Here is a 22293-nt window from a genome sequence, read left to right as displayed (position 1 = left end):
AATAACATAAGAGAAGAAAAAAATAGAAGGAATCATAATAGGGAATGAGGTAATAAAACTATCTCTTTTTGTACATGATATGATTATATACTTAGAAGATCCCAAAGACTCAACTAAAATGTTATTTGGAACAATTTATAATTTTAGCAAAGTAGCAAGATATAAAGCAAATCCCCATAAATCATCAATTCTCCTATATATCACAAACAAAACCCTGCAAAAAGAGCTAGTAATAGATACCCCATTTAAAATAAATCTAGATAGTATAAAATACCTGGGAGTACACCTGCCAAAACAAACCCAGAAACTATATAAACAAAATTATAAAAAATAGTTTTGTATGAATAAAATCAGACTTATGTAATTGGGGAAATAATAATTGTTTATGGGTAGACAGGGCCAATAAAATAAAAATTACAATTTTACCTAAACTACTGTGTATTTTTATTCACATTTAATAAGCATTTATTTAATGCTTATTACTTGTCAGACACTGTGCTAAGCACTGGCATTACCAATACAAACAGAAAGAGCTCCATTCCCCAAGGAGCTTTCATCCTATTTGTTACTCCCCATTCTGTATGAAGTCCCATGTGGAAGTATTTGCAAGGTGCTATACTGGTCTGAGGATAGGAAGACTGAACTTCGCCGGTGTCTGAATCTCTGGGCTCTTTACCAACCCAGTCATTCTCTGAATGCTTTTTCGCTTGGCCACGGCCTTCCTGAAATGTATCACCCAGATCCAATGATGATGCTCTAAGACATTGTCTGAGCCAGGCAGCTCACAATGACTCAATCCCTTTCTATCCTCTGGGCACAATGCTGCTCAATGCAGCCTGATTCCATCCCATCCACTCTATCTTGTGCCCTCTATCCCATGCAATCCTTTCTGACTATTTTATACCCTCAATTTTGTAATGTTTATGGCACTTCCTCTAGCCTGTCCCATCCACACCCCACATCTACTCTACCCAGTACCTTCACTCTTCCTCACTCAACCCACCCTGATTGTGCCAGCATACAATGAACTGCTCCACCTCTGCCCCCTTAGGCCTTATCCAGCACAAGAGAACCAGGGTGACTAGAACAGCTGCTCAGGCCCAAGAGCTATGCAAGCCATGATTTCTATCTGAGCTCTGGCATTATGCTGACTGGAAGGATTCCCTGCCCCCATCCCCAGGGTTTAGGGACCCAGAAAGAGAAAGAGACAATGTGAGCTGAGGATGAAGAAGGAAGAATGAGGCTAAGGATGGAAGCCAGACTTACCGCCTCACCTATGCTGAGCTGAGCTGAGCTGAGGGACAATGTTGAATACCTGTGGTTGCTGACCTGTATGCAGCATCTCTTTTAAGCTGGAGGATTTCTCCTAGATGCTGTATGGCCTGGGAGCCAATCACGGTATGGGAAACTAGTCTCTTCATTTCACTTCTATCTCCTCTATCCACTCCCCATGAACTCCTCCTTTCCCCAAGGCAAGGCATGAGCAGACATATTTACTCTCAGAAAGGGAGATCCCCTAGAACAGAGCTCAGATCTCTCCAGTTTCCACTCCACTTTCTGAAACCTGCTCCATACGTGCCCCACTTTGGTGTGGGCATGTTGTAACCCAGACCACTCCCACCCCAATACACAAACCCACACACACTCCCTCCAGGGCTTATGTCATGTGACGGCTCCTCTCCATTGCTATATCTGTCTGTTCAGGAGATATCCCATTAGGCTGAGAGGGTTTTTTTGGTTTTTCTTTTTGTTTTGGGGTTTTTTTTTATCTCCAGTCCTTATCAGGGTGCTTGGTGCATGTTTAGATGCTTAATAAATTCTTGATGACTTTACTTACCCAAACTCCTGCTCCAAATCTAACCTTTCTATTATAACGTGTTGCCTTCCAAACTTAGAGCATATTTCACAAAGAATAAGATAGACTATTCAGGTATCAAGTGAAGACTCTAATTTTGGTTTGGAACTATGATTTCATCTATTTAGGGAATGACTGATATGGACATTCCCTCTGCTAATGCAATTACCTTGGAGAGTGGCTTGGGGCAATAAGAGGTTAAATGCCTTGCCCTTGGTCACAGAGCTGGTGTGTATGTCAGAGGCAGGACATTCTGAGCCCAAGGCTGGCCTCCCGGACACTGCATCATGGTGCCTCTTAGATCCTTTATCATTACATTTTAATGTGTTATCCTTAGCAGTATGCCTGCAACACTAGCCTACTAACCCTCTCAGTTTCAGGTTCAATGTTGGGACAAAATGAGGCACTTGCAAGCACTGAACATTTAACATTACACGTTTAAAAACATTTGCCCTACCATAGCAAGGACATGCAATATGTGATATGCAATAAGGACATGGTGACACTTGACTTCTCTGGACTTAGTACCCTTTGTCTCCTCTGGAAATGCTTCTGGTCAGTCAGTTACCAGGATGTGGTGACTCACAGGGCCTCAGGAACCCACTAATTCTGAGACATCCGACAACGAATGGCTGGGACCTTTTATGCCCCAAGACCAGGAAACTATATCAGGGAAGCCAGGTCAATCAGGATTTGTGGAGGAGAGGAAGCTTGATCAGGAAGTTGGGGAAGCTGCCTCAGGAAACTGCTAGTTCTATCACACTCACAAAGGAAAGACTGAGACCTAAAAGGAAACATGAATGGGCCAGAGCATGGGCAGGCAGGGGCATCAAGAGATGGACAAAACCAGAGCTGTCACTGGGAGATAAGGTGTTCTGGTCTTAGAGTCACCATAGAAGGAAGGAAGGTGGGAGAGGGGATCAGCAAGAATCTTAGGAGAGGCATACACAGTTGCACTGAGTTCTCCCCCCTCCCTCTAAGTCAGTGGATCACGGATGTATTCAGAGGAAGGTGGCTCTTTGAGCAGCCAAAGATCACGAGGTTTATGCGACTATTTTCCCCCAGGTGACTGTGGTGGGTTTCCCTTCTCTGCAATCACAGGTAGAGAGATGCTAGGTATAACCTAGAAGTACTAACCACAGATGCTGGGGTACTAACCCTTAGTACTGTCCTGCACCAAGCATGTGGTTGATTTGGCTTCAGTTCTATGCAGCCTGGCCTTTGGTAAGAGGAGGTTCCCTTTTTTTCACACGCATTGGCTGGCTAACAAATCCCTACCCTGAAGGTCCAAGAAAGTTAGATTATTTCTTACAAGTCTCAGTTTTCTCCAAAAGGAGAAAGTAACAAAGCACAATATGAATCAGGAATGGGACAAGTAGTTTATTCCTACTCACAAAAAAGGAATGCTAAGTATAGACAAATCATAATATGCTTTAACAATGGGATTAGAACAGACTTCAGTAGCTTATGCTTACATGCACAATAGGCTCAAAGGGTAATATTTAAACTGTATCAAAGCATAAAGCACTTTCTGTTTCTGTTCAGCCGTTTCAGTTGTGTCCAACTCTTTGTAAACCCATTTGGGGTTTCCTTGGCGGAGGCACTGAAATATTTCCTTCTCCAGCTTATTTTATGGATAAGAAATTGAGGCAGAGTTAAGTTACTTGCTGAGGGTGACGCAGTTAGTGTCTGTGGCCAGATTTGAATGCAGAAAGAAGGGTCTTCCTACTTCAGGCCCAGTAATCTATATACTGTGCCACCTAGCTGTCCTGTAAGGCAGTTCGCAATACATTAAGCGGGCACTTTACATTTCACCTCTGACATTGTCAGATCAAATGCCAACCTTGGATCAAGTATCTTTCTGGTGGCCTCTTCTCTGATGCAGAAATGGTCTCTTTTGACATCCAATTGCTCATTGGAACTCAGGAATTTCAGACCTTTCAAATCACAAGATCCCAGCCAGTCCTTAACAAATCCAGCAGAGGGGAACTTATAAGACAAAGTCAGGACAGAATAAACACACAAGAAGCAGAAGTGGCCAGGCAAATCACAGATACATGGGGTCTGGGTGGAAAACAGGATAAGCATGCCTTCCCCAAACCCGATTCTCCTAATGCAACATTAAAGAGACCTCAAACTTCAAGGCTAGAACAGAAGAGAGTCAGGGAGGTTAGTAGCTTGATTTTTGTACATTTGATGAGGCATCATCTGTTCTGGCTCAGCAGTCATCTACCATCTCAAATCTCTCAGTGATCAATCATCCTTGGTTGAATGCAGACAGGCTTCCATGTAGCTCTGCTCATGGTTACAGTGACAGAGCTTTCTCAGTAAGGTTGGTCGCTTAATAAATATGATTTCCATTAAAACAGGAACACTCTTTAAAATTACCAGCATAAAAATTGCCCCTATGAATTTCCAGTCTTGCCAAACTGATAGCTCTTTATAAAGAAACCCTGTAAGCCAAAAAGGACACGTGAGATGATGTTAAAGAGAAACAAGATGACCCTTCCCAGCTCTCTGGGGAAAGAGGGCTAGGACCATTTATTTCTGGCCCCTTAGCAGCCTTTGGGCCCTCTACATCCTCCCTAAATCCCTCCCCACATTCTAGACATGGATTCTAGATACGGGCTCTTATGCGCCACACTCTATTTGAATTAATCCAGACTTAGAAGGCTCCCAATCCTCCATACTTTAGGCAAGTCCATAGAATAGGACAGGGGGACACTGAGCTCAGAGCTACACAGGGACTAAGTCACACTTGGGGGGTCAAAACTATATAAAGACCAGGAGATTCGTATCAGTTTTGCAAAGAGAGTAGGGAAAAATTTAGGGTCAGGGAACACTTGGAAGGATGCCTATACATGGATTAGGGGGTTTGAAGGGGCCAGAACTATGCAGAGACTGAAACCCAATCAGAGTTCAGGGAAGTACATGGTAAGGGGTAAATAGGCTTGAAATGTTAAGAGTTAGGAGTGAATGGGGTAAATATAGACTAGGGCTACATGTAGCTAGAAGGGATCAGGACTACACAAAGACTAGTGGACCCTCAAGATCAAGGCTGCTTAGGGACTGTCCAGACAGAGCTTTGCTATTGTCCCACAATTTCATCATGTTGCTACCCTACTTATCCCCTTCTTACCTCTGCATTTATGTCTCATCCACAGGCCATAAAGGGTCACTTGAACTTCAAATGCACAAGTTACAATCAGGATCCCATTGATCTCACATAGCCCGGGAACTGACCTGAGAAGATATACTGAAAGAATCCCTTAGATGAAGCATTCTGGGAAGATGGTAGAGCAGATCAGAAATTTCCAGGCTCTCCAAATTTCCTCCACAGATAGCACATCACCACAAAATGAATGCAGAGCAACAAAAATAAAGGAGTAAAGCCGTTGTCTTCCAAAGACACTTAAGAGGACCTCAGGAAAGACAGGACCCCCAGAGGCTGAGGTTTGGCCTAAGTGCAGACACCTCCAGGCCAGCTCTGCTGAATCAACAAACAGCAGGCCCTGGGAGCAACTTCTTAGGGAAGCAGGATAGGCCTCAAGAAATTTCACCTCATGAACTTTCATCTAACAAACAGTTTGGGGATCAGATGGCTAAATGGAGGAAGACTGAAGAATCTTTGCTGTTTCTAGATGCCAGGCCCAGTTGTGCTGACCAGACATGATCCTAGGGTGAGACTGTGGGCAAGGAGGAGCAAGGACATGCCAATGAGTGCCAACCATAGGAAGCAAGAACATTTTGGGGATGTGACTGGGGGCCCCAACTTAAAGAAGAAAAGGAGTGCCTAAAGTTGATCCCCTGGACAGAATTCAGAAAATAACAGTAAGGAAGACCTCAAGCCTGGGTCACCATTACCCACAAGTCAGGATTAAAACCTGATTTCAATAGCAAGCTGCTGAAAATAAAATAAAATAAAATAAAAATGAGTAAGCAAATGAAAAACAATTCCACCATAGATAGTTACTGGGTTCATATTCAAAGGAAATCAATGAAGTTTAAAAAAAAAAAGCCACTCCTACCTCAAATGGTCACAAGCCCAAAAAGGGTATTTGGAAGAACTTTTAGAAAAATATCAAGAATCAAATATGAGAAATCAAGAAAAAAATAGAAAAAAAGTAAAAACATCCAAGAAAATTATGAAAAGAAAGTTAACCAAAAAAGGTCCAAAATCTTAAGGAAGAAAATGACTCCTTGAAAACCAGAATTGGGCAAGGGGAATCAAATGACATTATAAGACACCAAGAAATACTAAAACTAAAAATAAATAGAATTTGAAACATCTAATTAGGGGGGAAATGATCTAGAGAACAGATTGTGGAGAGATAATATAAGAATTGTAGGACTACCTGAAAGTTATGATCAGAAAAAGAATCTTGATACAATATTACAAGAAATTGCTAAATAAAATTGCCCTTAAGTTCTAGAAGAAGGTAAAGTAGAAATAGGGGGAATAAATCTACTGTTCACCACCTGAAAGAGATTCCAGGAAGAAAATTATAGGAATATCATAGTCAGGTTTCAAAACTCCTTGATGAAGGAGAAAACATTGTAAGCAGCAAGAAAGAAATAATTTAAATACTGAAGAGATACAATCAGGATTTTACAAGACCTAGCAACTTCTACACTAAAATACCACAGGTCTTGGAACATTGTATTTTGAAGAGCAAAAGAGCTAAAGTTGTGACCAAGTACAACTTACCCAGCAAAGTTGATTAGAATCCTGAATAAGGAAAAAAAATAGTCATTCAATGAACTGAAAGACTTTCAGGTATTTCTGACAAAAAGACCAGAACTAAATGGAAAATTTGGTACATATGATCCAGAAGAAACATAAGGAAAATATTGAAGACTAATTATAAGGGACTTATTAATCTCGAACTCTTTACTTTTAATATATGAAAATGTTATCAGTATTCTTAAGAGATTACTAGAGTAGTTTGAAAGAAAGGCTGGGGCTCAGTTGAGTATGAAAGGGTGATTCTAAAAAACTAAATTTGGAAGGAAAAGGTTAAAAAAAGCAATTCTCTCATACAAATGGGGCATGAAGGGAAAAACTGATACAGAGGAAGCAGGAGGGGGTGGAAGGCTGGTAGTGCTGGAATCTTTCATTGGATCTGGGTTAAAGAGAGAATAACATACATCTAAAAGGGTATAAAAGTCTTCAACACTTATAGAGAAATAAAAGGACTAGGGGATATGGTAAGGGAGGGACTTTTAGAAGGCTGGATTTAGGATTTAGGAGTGTGGGGGAGAGAATGAGGGAAGGACTCTTAGAGGGGTGGGTAGAATAAAAAATAGAATAGTAAGGAGAGAGGATAAGGTGTCAGGGATAGGGTAAAAAGACAGACTGAGAAGGGCAATAGTGAGTAAAAATAGGATGGAGGGAAATTCACAAATCGTTATTATAACTGAATAAGAATGGGATGAATTCACCCATAAAATGGAAACAGCAGAATGGATTAAAAATCAGAATCCAAAAATATGTTGCTTATAAGAAACGCATTTAAGAATAAGAGATATACACAGAGTTAAAATTAAGGGATGGAGTAGAATTTATTATGCTTCAGCTGATGCAAAAAAAAAGGCAGAGGTAGCAATTATGATCTCAGACAAACTTATGGCTAAAATAGATTTCATTAAGAGAGATAAACAGGTAACTGCATTTTGATAAAAGTTAGCATAGACAATGAAGCAATATCAATACTGAACCTATATGCACCAAATACTATAACATCTAAATTTTTAAAAGAAAGAAGCTTGCAATTCTATTGCTTTCCAATTGTCAATGTCATTCCTAAGTTATGGTGCCAACAAAAATCATGATATCTTAAATGTGGTCTAACCAGGGTACTGAACTGTGAGCCTCTGACCTAAAGAGATTTTGAGGAAAGAGAGAGAAGGAAATGGGAGTAGTGGTAGAAGAGGCAGAAAAGCTGAGCCTAGGAGGAAACAGGAAATTGGAAGCAGTGCCATGAGATTACCAACACCATGCTCCAAGGTGGGGGCTGTGTGGGCACATCTTCTTTGAAAACAGCAGAGATGGATACTGTTTTATTGGTTCCCACCCCTCATACCCAAGGTGGTACTTTTTAATATCCAGTCTCCATTTTAGGGTCCCTGACTCCTCATAATGGCTTCTTCCTCTGTCTCTTCCTTAGCAGTATGTTCACCTTTCTGTTTCCTTCTCTTCCAACTGGCCATTGTGTCTAACTATTGCCTTGGTATTCTATATGGGCCACTGCTAAATGCAGCTGAGAGGGGGCAAATGTGCTATCCACTGAAGGAGTTGGGAAGTGGACCAAATTAGATAGCATGTAGCATATTCCTCAGGGGAACTGGCGGAGGAAGCCATGGCCAGCAGCAACACAGATTAGCACCTGAATTGGAGCCAATGGGCCACTCCTGAGATCTTTGGAACAGAAAAAGAGGAGGCAAGATGGTATAGGTGCTGAAAGGACTTTCAGCAGCTAGAAGTCTTGTACAGATTGAAGCTGTGAAATAGGACTCAGAGTTGGAAGGAGCCATGAGGGTCATCTGTCCTACCCTTTCATTTACAAATGAGAAAACTGAGGCCCAGACAGGCTAAGTGACTTCCTTGCCCAGTGCCATAGAGGAAGGAAGTAGGAGATCCTGGATTTGATCTCAAGTCTATGGATTCCAAATCTAAGCTATTTTCAATGCGTCACATCCTGGCCCATGAAAGGTCACAGATGGAGTCTCTGTCAGAAGGGACTTTCTGCTTCAGATTGAAGCTGCCTTCCCCCTACATCTGGAAGATCTTTAGAAGCCAAAGAGAGATGGAAACCCAGTGGAGAGGTGGGCTTTAAGGACATTCTGGTAACATTCTGGCTACAAAAGGCCATGTAGGTGCTACACATTCAGGTAGGACTTTTAAAAAGATTTTGAAACACTCCTTATTGTGGGAGGCTTTTAGCTCATCTATTTGAAATTTGCTGAGTGTTACTCATAGACACAGTCACAAAATGAAGATTTGATGGTATAGTGGATAAAGTGCTGGACTTGCAGTCAGGAAGACCTGACTTCACTCTTGCCTCAGACAACTTACCATTGGTGTACTTCTCTGCAAGTCACCTAACCTCTGTCAGCCTTACTTTCCTCTTCTGTAAAATGGGGACAAGAATAGCACCAACTTCACAAGGTTGTTGTGAGGACCAAATACATATTATACGCAAAGTATTTTACAAACCTATAGCTCTTTAAAGAGCTATATGGAGTTCACTATTATTATCTTACCATAAGGATGGCCTATGAGACCCTAGGACCACTCCATGAGCAACTGAATCACCTATAAGCAGCCACATGTGGGGTGAAGTTAGGGAGACAGAGGTTGAGATTGAATGGATAGCAATGGGGCTTTTTCCAGAGCCCATTTTCTGACTTATTGATGAACCTGCTAAGGCACTGAGCAGAGAAGCAGTCACCTGGCAGTGAGCCAGGAACTAACTTCACTTTCTTTGACAGCAGTGAGATAAGACAAGTTAGAACATAGTGTGATGATTCTCCTCCCCTTGTGACTTTGAGGTTGGCAGTCTCGAAAGGATTATTTTTCAAAATCTCCTCCTCCTCTGTGAGTGTTAGAGAGACATGAAGCAGAGGAAGGTGTGGTGATTTGGCAATTCCTCTTTAACGTGAGTAGATATGATTGACTGCTTCAAAAATTTTATTATATTTTTATGACGTACTGGCATCTTAGCCTGTAGGCTGATTGGCTATGCTGAAAAGGAAAAGAAGATGGGGTTCAAGTAGGTGGGAGCCATGTAGTCAAAGAGAGTTAGGAATTGTTATTGGAATATCCAAACCTTTAGATAGGAACTCAGGAGCACAGAAAACTCTTGGGGCATCTAGGTAGTTTAGTGGATAGAGCACCAGCCCTGAAGTCAGGAGGAACTGAGTTCAAATTTGGCCTCAGACCAAACACTTGACACTTACTAGCTGTGTGACCCTGGGCAAGCCACTTACCCCCAATTGCCTAAGAAAGAAAGAAGGAAAGAAAGAAGGAAGGAAGGAAGGAAGGAAGGAAGGAAGGAAGGAAAACTCCTGTAAGGAAAAGCAGAGTACAAACTGGAACTGGTAAGTAGAAAGTCAGTTTAGTAAGCTGTGAGAACCCCCTGGTCCCTCACACAGATATAGCACCCTGAGCAACTGATTCAAACCCACCACTAAAGTTAAGAGATAAAACATGGCCCCAAATGCCCCCCAAACTGGATTTCACACATAAAACTGATCTACTCCAGCTCTGCCCACCTTTCCATTGTGCCATCTGGAATTCCTTTTTCCTTAATTAACAAGCCTTCCTTCCTTTTAGACCTCTTTCTTGCTTAATGTTCCTTTAATTCACAAAATGCCTTTGCTTATGGATGTCTTTCTCTCTACTCCTTCCATCTTCTAGCACTTGCTGAGACCTGACTTTCCCTAGCAGACACTGAATTCCTTGGACGTCATTTTCAATGCTGGATGTACCTTTTCTAATACTGCTTAACCTCACTTGTGCTTGGGAGTGAGTCAGAATACTTCTTACTCCCTTTACCACTTCCAGATACTTTCTTTTTTTTTTAAACTTTGATGTAATTTAAAAATTTTTTTTTATTTTTAACATATGTTTTTAAAACTTTGGGTTGCAAATTTTCTCCCTCTCCCCCCCATTGAAAAGGCAAATGTCTCAATACAGGTTACAGAGGTGTAATCATGCCAAACACTTCCATAGTAGTCCTGTTGTGAAAAACTAAGTATATTTCCCTTCATCCTATCCTACCCCCCATTTATTCTATTGTCTCTTTTGACCCTGTCCCTCCTCAGAAGTGTTTGCTTTTGATTATCCCTCCCCATCTGCCCTCCCCTCTATCAACCCCTCTCTCTTGTCCCCTTCCCCCTTATTTTCCTGTAGGGTAAGATAGAGTTCCATACCCCATTGTGTATGTTATTCCCTCCTTAAGCCAAATCCTATGGGAATAAGATTCACTCATTCCCTCTCACCATTCCCCGTTTCCCCTCCACTGTAAAAGCCTTTTCTTGTCTGTTTCATGTGAGATAATTTATCCCATTCTACTTCTCCCTTTCTACTTCTCCCAACATAATCCTTTCTCACCCCTTAATTTTATTTTCCAGATATCACTCCTTCATCTTCAACTCATCCTGTGCCCTCTATCTATGTATACATACATACATTTTTTTCCCTCCCACTACCCTAATACTGACAAAGGACTCATGAGTTACAAATATCATCTTTCCATGCAGGAATGTAAACAGTTCAACCTTAATAAGTCTCTTATGATTTCTCTTTCCTGTTTACCTCTTCCATGTTTCACTTGAGTCTTGTATTTGAAAGTCAAATTTTATATTCAGCTCTGGTCTTTTCCTCAGGAATGCTTGAAAGTCCCCTATTTCATTGAATGACCATTTTTTACCCTGAAGGATTATACTCAGTTTTGCTAGGTAGATGATTCTTGGTTGTAGTCCTATCTCCTTTGCCCTCCAGAATATTATATTCCATGCCCTGCAGTCCCTTAATGTAGAAGCTGCTAAATCTTGTGTTATCCTGATTGTGTTTCCACAATACTTGAATTGTTTCTTTCCAGCTGCTTGTAATATTTTCTCCCTAACCTAGGAACTCTGGAATTTGGCTACAATATTCCTAGGAGTTTTCCTTTGGGGATCTCTTTCAGGAGGTGATCATGGATTCTTTCAATTTCTATTTTGCCCTCTGGTTCTAAAATATCAGGGCAGTTTTCCTTGATAATTTCTTGAAAGATGATGTCTAGGCTCTTTTTTTGATCATGGCTTTCAGATAGTCCAATAATTTTTAAGTTCTCTCTCCTGGATCTATTTTCCAGGTCAGTTGTTTTTCCAATGAGATATTTCACATTCTCTTCTTTTTTCATTCTTTTGGATTAGTGTTAGTGCCTTTATTTCTCAAATTGTCACTAGCTTCCAATTTCTCCATTCTAATTTTTAAGGAAGTATTTTCTTCAGTAAGCTTTTGGACTTCCTTTTCCATTTGGCCAATTTTGCTTTTTAGGGCATTCTTCTCCTCATTGGCTTTTTGGACCTCTTTTGCCATTTGGGTTAGGCTATTTTTTAAGGTGTTATTTTCTTCAGTATTTTTTTGGGTCTCCTTTAGCATCACTCTCAGTTTTTCCTCTACTTCTCTTACTTGCTTCTCAAAATCCTTTTTGAGCTCTTCCATGGCCTGGGACCAATTCATATTTTTCTTGGAGGCTTTGGATATAGGAGCTTTGGCTTCATTGTCTTCTTCTGGTTGTACATTTTGATCTTCTTTGTCACCAAAGTAAGATAATATAATCTGACTCTTTTTACGCTGCTTGCTCATGATCCTGGCCAATTACTCGAGTCTAAAACTCTTTGTTAAGGTAGGAGTCTGTTTCCAGTGTGGAGAATGTACTGTCCCAAGCTTCAGGGGTTTTGTGCAGCTGTTTTCAGAGATACTTCTAGGGACCTGTAAATTTTCAGTTCTTCCAAGGTGCTATGATCAAGGGCAAGGTGTTTACTCCTTTCCTGGCCTGTGCTCTGGTCTGTGAGTGACCACAAGCAGTCTTTTCTGTCTTGGAACTGTAAGGGTTTGCTCTCCACAGCCACTACAAACCACCATGCCAGCTCTCCTCCTCACCCCAGGACCGCCACCCAGAACTGTGATCCAGATCCAAGCATGGGCAAAGCAAGAGAATCCTGCACCAGCAGAGAGATCCCTGCAATCACCCTCTGATCAGCCACTCGATTTCCCCTCAGTCTGTGGGCCAGAAGCTCAGGAGACAGCCGTGGCCTCAGGGGCCATGCTTTCAGGAGCTGGAGTTGAGACCCCACACTCCTCTCTCACCACTGCAGAAACAGACTTTTCCCACTGACCTTCTATGTTGTCTTTGGCATTCATGGGTTGAGAAGTCTGGAAACTGCCACAGCTGCCCATGATTCAGTCCTCTGAGGCCTGCTCCAGGTTCCCTGCAGCCTGCCCACCCATGCCAAACTGTGTTCCTGTACCTGCCCAGCATGATATACCTTTCTGATCAACCATCCAGGCTGTCTTGGGCTGGAAATTTGTTTCACTGTGTCTTTTTGTGGGTTCTGCTGCTTTAGAATTTGTTTAGAGCCATTTTTTATAGGTATTGGAGGGGTTTGGGGGAAAGCTCAAGGAAGTCACTGCTTTTACTCTCCCAGATACTCTTTCTGCTGCCTCCTTTGAGTCTCAGTCTGTCCAAATACACAATCCAAGCAGTTGACAGTTACCTGCTGTCAGATCATTCTCCCTCCTTTCTCAAGAAGTTCAGTATTTGGCTCACATTATTCATATAAACTCCAACTCTTGTCACACTAGGGCATATTATGTATATGTTGATATTCCTTCAAATACTCTAGCCTCTCAGTTTCTCAGTCCTCTTATCTCCCATGACTTAATCTTCCATGCCAACTTGGCCACACGAAAACAAATATTGGAGTACCTTTGATCTTGCCATCACTCACAAATTTCCCATTTCCATGATAAAGGATTCTGAAACTATTATACCATCTTTCTCTATATATCACTCCTCCTCACTCAAAAGATCTTCCTTCTCACCCTAATTGTGGTCCCTACCATGAGTTCCAGGCCTTCCACCCCTTAGTACTTTCTCACCTTTACCCTAGCTTCACTTTCTGTCCCTCCTAATCTTGACCATTTTTAATTGGCTGAATATTACACTATCTTCTGCTCTTTAATCCTTTACCTTATTTTACTGGTGATCATCCTTTACCAAACTCCATCTCTAGATTACTTCTACCATCTATCTCTTCTGTTCTTACTCATGTGCTGATGAACAGATCTGGAGAAAGTTATAAAAAAATTATTGAATAAATCCACTACAAATTTATATTATTTGCAATGACCAACCATGACTCCAAATGACCCAAGGAGAAACATGCTACCCACCTCCTGATGGAGAAATGATGGACTTGGGGGGCAAATTTAGACATCAGTTTTTACATAGAACCAATGCAGGATTGACTATACTTTTTTTTTTGTTTTTGTTTTTTATTCTTTTTCAATGAGAGAGAGGGAAGTGAGGAGAGAAGATGGAGATTGTTAATTGATAAAATTAAAATATATTTTCCTAGAAACCAAATTCTTGTCATCTAATCTCATCTGTGCCCTCTATACAGTAATATAATTTTTTTTTACTAATTTTCAATTATTTCTCTGTGTAGTGGGTATTTTAGAACTTCACTTCTCTCAAGCTTCTCAAATCATCATTTACCATATCTGAACACCTTGTCTCATATTTCCTGAAAAAATACAGATCATTCCACATTAAATCTCTCCTCCTCTTCTCAACCTCTCTTACTTCTTGACATCTTCCCTTACACTCTCCTCCTTTTTTTAGTCTCTGATGAAGAGGTAGACCTTCTCCAGGCCAAGGCCAACCTCTCTATGTAAATCTTTAAACCCATCTCCACCCATAAATGGCCACCATAGTCATCTCTCTCTCTCTCTCTCTCTCTCTCTCTCTCTCTCTCTCTCTCTTCTCCTCTCTCCCTCCTTCCCTCCTCCCCCCCTCTCATCCCATATATCTAATCAGCTGCAAATATTGTTAAGTCTACTTCAAACATCTCTTACATTAATCTCTTTCTCTGTTTATATGGCCACCCTTTAATACAAGCCTTTGTCAATTTTTGCTTGGATTATTACAATAGACCCCCAATCGGTCTCCTTACTTCATGGGTCTCCTCTCTCTATTTCATCCTCCACTCAGCTGTTAAAGGCATTTTGCTATAGTACATGTCTAACCATTAATAGTGACTCCCTAGGAGGCACAATGGACAGAGTGCTGGGCCTGGAGTTATGAAGATTCATCTTCTTGAGTTCAATTCCAATCTCAGATACTTACCAGCTTTGTGACACTGGGCAAGTCATTTAACACCTGTTTGCCGCAGTTCCTCATGTATAAAATGATCTGGAAAAGGAAAGGCAACTCACTCTAGTATCTCTGCCAAGAAATATCCAAAATTGGGTCATGGAGAGTCAGACATGACCAAACAATAAAAGCAATTTCCTCTTGGGTCAAATGTAAACTCCTTTGTTTGGCATTTAAAACCCTTTACAATCTGGCCCCACCTTTAGAGACTTATTATACATAACTCCCATTCAAACACTCTTCCCACTCTATCTTCCATCTCTCTGCCTCTGCATTGGCTGTCACTTTGTCTGCAAGGCTGTCTCTTCTAGATTCTACCTTTTAGAATCTCCAGCTATTTCAAGTCTCAGCTGAAGTTCATATGTCACCTTTCCATATCATATCTCCCAGATGCTAATGCCATCTCCCAAAAATTATCTCATGTTTCTTATGTTTAGGTTTATGAGATACATGTTGTCTCTCTTGATAGATTGGAAGCTCCTTGAGGGCAAGGACTTTTCTCTTTTTATCCCTAGTACCTAGAACAGAGCCTGACATACAATGGGTTTGTTAATTGATTGATTGATTAATATATACTATGTTCCTGCCAAACTATACTAATCTTTGCCCTTCTTCATCCTGCCCTTTCCCCTTTCCTTGCTTCACTCCCAAGGTGAGAATAGTCTCTATGCCACCCCTGTCTCTGTCTAAGTCCATTCTTCCTTCAAGGCCCATCTCAGGGGCCACCTCCTCCTTGAAGTCTTTCCTGACCCTTTCCCACAACCAGGTGAAAATGATTTCTCCCTACTCAGATTTCTCACAGAATATTACCTGGATCTCCCTATGTTCTTATCTCCCATTTGTATCCATTGACTTACTTCCACTTAGATTGTCAGCTTCATGAAGGCCTAGATTATAAAGCAAAGTACACAGTAGACTGTTAAAAATGCTCACTGATTTAAAGGTTTTTTAAAAAAAAAATTATTTTAAGGAGTCAAATATGACGTTTACTTCTCCAAACCCTACCCAGGGAAGGGATTGTGACTGAAGGAGAGGGAGGAAATAGTTATCTGTATTTCTGTATGGCCTAGAAGAGGTCAGCAAGTGGTGCTGTGGATAGAATATCGAGCCTAAACTCAGGAAGAGCTGAATTCAAATCTGGCCTCAGACACTTACTAGCTATGTGACCCTGGGCAAGTCACTTAACCCTGTTTGCCTCAGGTTCTTCATTTGTAAAATGAGCTGGAAAAGAAAATGGCAAACCATTCCAGTCTTTTTGCCAAGAAAAACCCAAATGGGGTCATGAAGGGTTCAACATGATTGTATTGACTGAACAACAACAACCATAGCCTGGCACATGATTTGCACACAGTAAGTTCTTCATCAACATTTGGTGAATGAAAGGGGAAAGAAGTCCATGAATGGGAAATATAGAGTACAGGACAGTATAGGGAGGAAATTCATGTGGACATGTGACTACAAGGGTAGTTGGGAGCAGTAAGCTTCTATGAGTGGGCATTTGGAGATGAGCGACTTTGAAGGGCATGGACTGAGGGGCAAAGAGTACCCAGAGCAAGTGACCAAGGACTGGGCAAAAGTCAGACTTCCAAGTCCCAGGGTTCCAAAGTCCTTGTCCGCTCCCTGACCAGACATGCCTGATGAGCCAGAAAGGAAGCCCTTAACCCAGTTTCCCCTCATAATTACCTTGAAATAGCAGCATCAAAACCAAAAAAATTAAAAATATCAGGACCCAAAAGATAATATGGTGTATAAATAATTTTGGTAGCATAGTCGTTGACTCAGGTTCTTTACCTAAAACACAATTGCACATAAATGTCAGAACCAGGGCTCTCATGAAAACCCTTACCACATCTTTTCTCCCCATCTCCTGCTTCCATGACCCAACTGAGCAGAGAGCAAAGCCATAGATGTGGTTAAATTCTCAGCCCCTCCAGCCTTGGTTGCTCCCTGACCTAGCCTTTGCACCTCATAGCAGACATATCTCTCCCTTCCACCAATAACATTACTATGACCATATCCCCTTTCTCCATCCCCAGCTCAGGCCACATCACTTGGTGTTCACCCCACTCCCCAGTTGTGAGCTATAACATTAGGCTGTGTTGATGAGAACATCATGGTGTACAAGTGGGATAGGGGGCCAATTTTGTGTACTTTTTAATAGGTTTATACTGAGAGGATCTCACAGATACAAGGGAATTCAGAGGTCCATATTGTTCAACATACACTTGAATCAGAATCTCCTCTAAAACTCCCTACAAGTGGTCAGCCAGCCTTTGCTTAAAGACTCACAGGAAGGAAGGGGTAGCTCACTGCCTCCCACAGGGTCCCTTTCACTTTGGTATTGCTCTAATGGTTAGGAAGTTTTTCCATATATAAAGCCTAAATTTGTCATTTTGCAACTGGTATTCCAGAAGAAGAAAGATCTGCTGTGGGCCTCTAGGTGGGATATTGATTTTGTGCTGCTTTTCACTCAGAGCTAGCTTGAAACTGAGAAGACCTGGCTGTGCTACTGCTTCTCTATAGTGTGCTTTTTTTATCCCTTTTTTAGGTGGAGTCTTGGAGATGGGTACAATCTTGTGAACTTCAAAAGACACCATCAGGATGTCTGGGGGCTACAGCCCTTGCAAAGATTTGCCAGAAGTTATACAGTAAAAGGTAAAGTACCAAAGAACCTAAATAATCCATGAAGTTGTAGTATAAATGCAGACTCATCCAAAGGCTGTGCCATAATTGGAAGCCAATTTGGTGAGAACAATACTTTGTAGAAATTGTTTTAAGTTTAATCCCACTCTTCTCAGGGACTGAGATGAGATAGGGAAGATCATACCCCAAGTGTTGGGAGGAAATACTTGTGAGTCTGTTCTTGCAATATTTTAGTAAATATCACTTCCTAAAAAGCTAATTGATATTAATTGCTTAAATGGAACTGGGGCACTAATAGCTAGTAATTAACAATGGTGGGAACATGGTGGGAGGAGGAGTCAAACTGAAAACATTTAAAAAAAGGATGTCTTCATTGTTTCCAATGGTACCCTAAAATCCTGGAAAGGGATGAAACCAGTCTCACTCTAGAGGACTAAGTTGAAAGAATAGCTACATATAAAATAGTCATACTTACCATGAGATCGTAGATGCAGACCTAGAAGAGACCTTAGGCTATCAAAGCTATCAAGTCCAACTTTCTAATTTAACAGATAAGGAAACTGAGGCACAGAGAGGCAAAAAATCACTTGCTCAGGAATATACAGCCAGTAAGTGCTTGAGGTAAGGCTTGAAATCATTTTTTTTTCTGATACAGGATACAGTTCCCTAACCACTATACCCTGAAGATTGGTCCTTTATTGAAAATAAACAAGAACAAGAAGGGACCTTAGAGACCAATTGGTCCAGCTCTCTCATTTTACAGATGAGGGACTGAGGCCTGTGGAAGTGAAATGACTAGTCTAAGACCACTCATGTAGTAAATAGGAGAGCCAAGACTTGAATCCAAGTCCTTTGACACCAAATCCAGTACCATGTTGCCTCCTAAAATTAAAGACATCCTAATGTGATTTGGATTCAAGCCAAGGGTGACTCAGTCACAATGCAAAATGCAGTGTCAAGATAGGCTTGATTTTCCTCACTGTGCTCCTACTCCCTGCCCCCAACTCACCTTACCTTAGGGATATCCCATGCCCCCAGGTCCCTGGGACCAGGGTTTATAGGTTGTCCATATTCCTCAAGGCCCAAAGTGTTCCTTGGCCAGATTCGTTTGAGAAGTACTAGTCTTCATCATCTCCCATATCTACTCATCTGGTAGTTTTGTTCTAGTCTGTCTATGTGTGCTTGACTGCTATGGCCTTGAGAAATAACAAGCTGAGGGAGGCACATTGGTATAGAATATGTGTGTGGAGGAAAGAGAGAAAGGAGAGTCATGAAAGTTCCTCCTTCTACAACCCTCCCTTTCCAAGTTCCTTCCCTTTGCAGCTTTCTTTTTTTTCCTTCCACTTTTCTTCTCCTCTCCCTTCTTCTCAGCAAACCCTCCTAAACAGACCATTTGGAATTTCTCCTTTATGTGCTTCCCAAATCTTAGCAATGCCTATCATGCTCCTTCTGTCACATGTCCCAAGGCTGTTGAGTCTGAGGTCTTTGGAATGAAAAGAATATGGAGATTCCCAGAGAAAAGCTGGCAAATAAGCCAAAGGAATCCAGAGGAGGATGACCAGGATGGTGAACAGCTTTGAGCTTTGTGCCATAAAGCAAAACTGGTAAAGTTTAGCATACTCATTCTTCCAGTTTGGTGATTGTCATAACCTGGAGAAGAGAAGACTTAGCCAGGGCATAATAATTGTTTGCAGGTCTGAAGAACTAGGCTTTGGAAAATGGATTAGACTATTCTGATTGTCCTTCTGGGACAGAACTAGCAGCAATGGGTGAAAGCTGCAGAGAGGACAATTTAAGTGTGATGTAAGCATAAACTTCTTAATGATGAAATTTATCCAGAAGTGGAAAGTGCTGCCTCCCCCAGAAAAGTAGCACAACTTCTCATTAGAGTCTTTAAGTAAAGGCTAGAAGCTCTATTACATTCAACAAGCATTCATTAGTTACCTTCCATGTGCAAAGCACCAGGGAGGGGCCAAGAATACAGGCCAAATGAAAATAGGTACCTGCTGGGTATGTAGAGAGAAATTTGTTGTTCAGAAAGGTATTAGAATAGATGGCTTGTGAGATCCCTTTCAACTAGGACATCCTGTGATTCCAGGAATCCCAGAACTGGGAAGGAAGCTCCACTCCCCCATAGATGCACACAAACATGCACAGTTCAGGCCCCAGCTCTTTACCTAAGACCTTCAGATAGATTTCAGCTTGCTCTTGGTGAAAATCATCTGCAATGAGACACATGTACTTTCCTGCATCCAAAAGTCTCACATCCAGTATCTTCAGAGTGACATTCCCACTTGTGATAGCATCTCTCAACAGCTCCGTCCTCCTTTGGTAATCAGGGTCTTGGTCTCCAAGCTGATCCTCTCCATCTCGATAGAGATGTACCACCTGAGTGGACTTCAACCAGAGCACCTCCATGTGCTGAGCACTCTGAAGTGGGGACAGGTAACATGGTAACCCTGACTCCCCCCCAACTGAGGCCTGGATGGGTCCTGCAGGTCCAACCACTGAGAACTGCCCTGTTCAATCAGGCAGAAAAAGGACATAAGCAATCAAAAAGAAAAACAGCAGAGGGTAGATGGGGTCAGATTTCAGTATGAAAAAGAGACAAAAGAAAGGAACCTTGATGTAGGATGGGGCAGGAGGAAGAACAGTGGAAGATTTGGGAGGGGGAGAGAAAGAGGTGGGGGGTAGGGGATAGATTATGAAGATAATGAAAAAGCCCTAGAAGGGAGAGAATAGGGAAGTTGAGAAAATCCCAAGAAAAGACTAGAAGAATATCAGGTGTATGACTTGGGAGAACATGAGGAGTGGGGCAGGACAGAATCTCTATAGGCTCAATCACCAGCCTTCAAAGCTCCTGTTCTGGGCCAGAAGAAGCCAAATAAACAGAAACAAACACTTACCTAAGGCCATCTTGGTGATCATAAGGAGGAGGAAGAAGACAATGAAAGAATTGGAGAGACAGGCTCCTAAAGGACTGAGAATTTCCATCACACCTGGGAGAGAATACAAGGAAGGAGGAAGAGGGATTAGTGACTGTGGTAAGGTCATGAACATGGAAGGACAAATTATTATAATGGGGGAAGTGGAACAATATCTGTGACAGGGACACAAAGGCCCAGTGACTTGCTGTGACGTAGGAGGACCAGTGTATATGACAGGGATACAGGAGGTCCAGGACTGTGATAAGAATATGGGTGTTGGCTGTGATAAGGACATAGTAGCTATGACCAGGACATGAAGGAGCTTTAATATAATAAAGATACCATACCACGATTGTGACAAAGAGAGTGGTGTGGTATCAAAGAGATGTAAATGACCTTGTGAGTGGGCGGTGGGGTGATCACTCACCTTGAAATGATACCAGATCTTGGGGCAGCTAGGTGGTGCAGTGGATAGAGCAACAGCCCTGGAGTCAGGAGGACCTAAGTTCAAATCTGGCCTCAGACACATAACACTCACTTAGCTGTGTGACTCTGGGGAAGTCACTTAACCCCAATTGCCTCACAAAAAAAATGATACCACATCTCCTTTATGGAGGGAGGATACTTAAGGACCCCTTAAAGATGCCCCTTTACTCCAACTTACATTCATTCCTTCTGCCCATGCACAAAGAGGTCTATTCATACCAAGGAACATTTTGGGTAGGTAGAAACCCAAGAATAGTGGAGCATCTAGGAAAGAAAAAAAATCGCTTTTCCTGTCGGTGCATGATGGCAGTGCAGATCTCCAAGAAGAGGGAGTTTGCTGCTGATGGCATCTTCAAAGCCAAGCTGAATGAATTTGTCACCAAGGAGCTGGCTGAGGATGGCTATTCTGGGGTGGAGGTTCAAGTCACCCCCACCGGGACAGAAATCATCATCTTGGCCACCAGGATTCAGAATGTCCTTGAGGAGAAGGGTCACCAGATTCATGAACTGACAGCTGTAGTTCAGAAGAGGTTTGGCTTCCCTGAAGGCTGTGTAGAGCTGTAGGCCAAGAAGGTGGCCGCCATAGATCTCTGTGCTATTGTCCAGGCTGAGTCCCTGCATTACAAACCCTGGGAGGTCTTGCCTGTGCATAGGGCCTCCTACGGTGTCCTCTGCTTCATTATGGAGAGTGGAACAAAGGGATGTGAGATGGTGGTGTCTGGTAAGCTCAGAGGCCAGAGGGCCAAGTCCACAAAGTTTGTGGATGGCCTGATGATCCACAGTGGAGACCCTGTCAACTACTATTTCAACACAGCTGTGTGCTGCGTCCTCCTCAGAGAGGGTGTATTGGGAATTAAAGTCAAAATCATGTTGCCTTGGGACCCAAGTGGCAAGATTGGCCCTAAGAAGCCCATGCCTGACCACGTGAGCATCGTAGAGCCCAAAGATGAGATTCTTCCTACCACCCCCATCTCAGAGCAGAAGAATGGGAAGACAGAGCAACCAGCTATGCTCCACCCAGTGCCCACTGCACAACAGGACTCTGTGACACCTGGAATGGTGCACCTGAAGTTTTTCTATAAAGATCTTTAATAAAATCTTTTTTTAAAAAGTCAAAAGGAGTATTTTTCAGTCTAAGGCTCCCTGTTAACCAGGTATGGGGGGAGGCTCCTGTGTCCCTGTAAGGTCCAGAATTCCCCTGGCTGGGGAACCCTGTACCTCCCCCATAAGCATGTGGTATTCTTTTGATACCAAAGGAAAAGGCCAATGAGCTCCAAATTGAATATAGGTAGTAGTTAAATCAATCATTATGAATACTTACCAAACAGGGGCAATCTTCAGTCTGGGGTGGCAGCCAGACAGTTCAGTGGATCCCCATTAAGAACCCCAAAAATCCCTATGCTGGTTATAGAAAACAAAGGGAGGAGGAACTAGAGAGAGCAGCACTACTGAT

At 42.1% G+C, this 22293-nt stretch overlaps 2 pseudogenes; one reads left to right on the top strand and one right to left on the bottom strand.

The window, feature by feature from the left end:
• Positions 1–4108: 4108 nt before the first annotated feature.
• Positions 4109–21024, bottom strand: LOC144456587 (myelin-oligodendrocyte glycoprotein-like; annotated as a pseudogene).
• Positions 21025–21143: 119 nt separating this feature from the next.
• LOC110214278 (small ribosomal subunit protein uS3 pseudogene) lies at positions 21144–21932 on the top strand (annotated as a pseudogene).
• Positions 21933–22293: the final 361 nt, after the last annotated feature.

Source organism: Phascolarctos cinereus, unplaced genomic scaffold (genome assembly GCF_003287225.1).
Source record: "Phascolarctos cinereus isolate Bilbo 61053 unplaced genomic scaffold, phaCin_HiC Scaffold_4;HRSCAF=312, whole genome shotgun sequence".
Classification (NCBI taxonomy): Eukaryota; Metazoa; Chordata; class Mammalia; order Diprotodontia; family Phascolarctidae; genus Phascolarctos; species Phascolarctos cinereus.
This window is presented reverse-complemented; position numbering and strand designations above follow the sequence as displayed.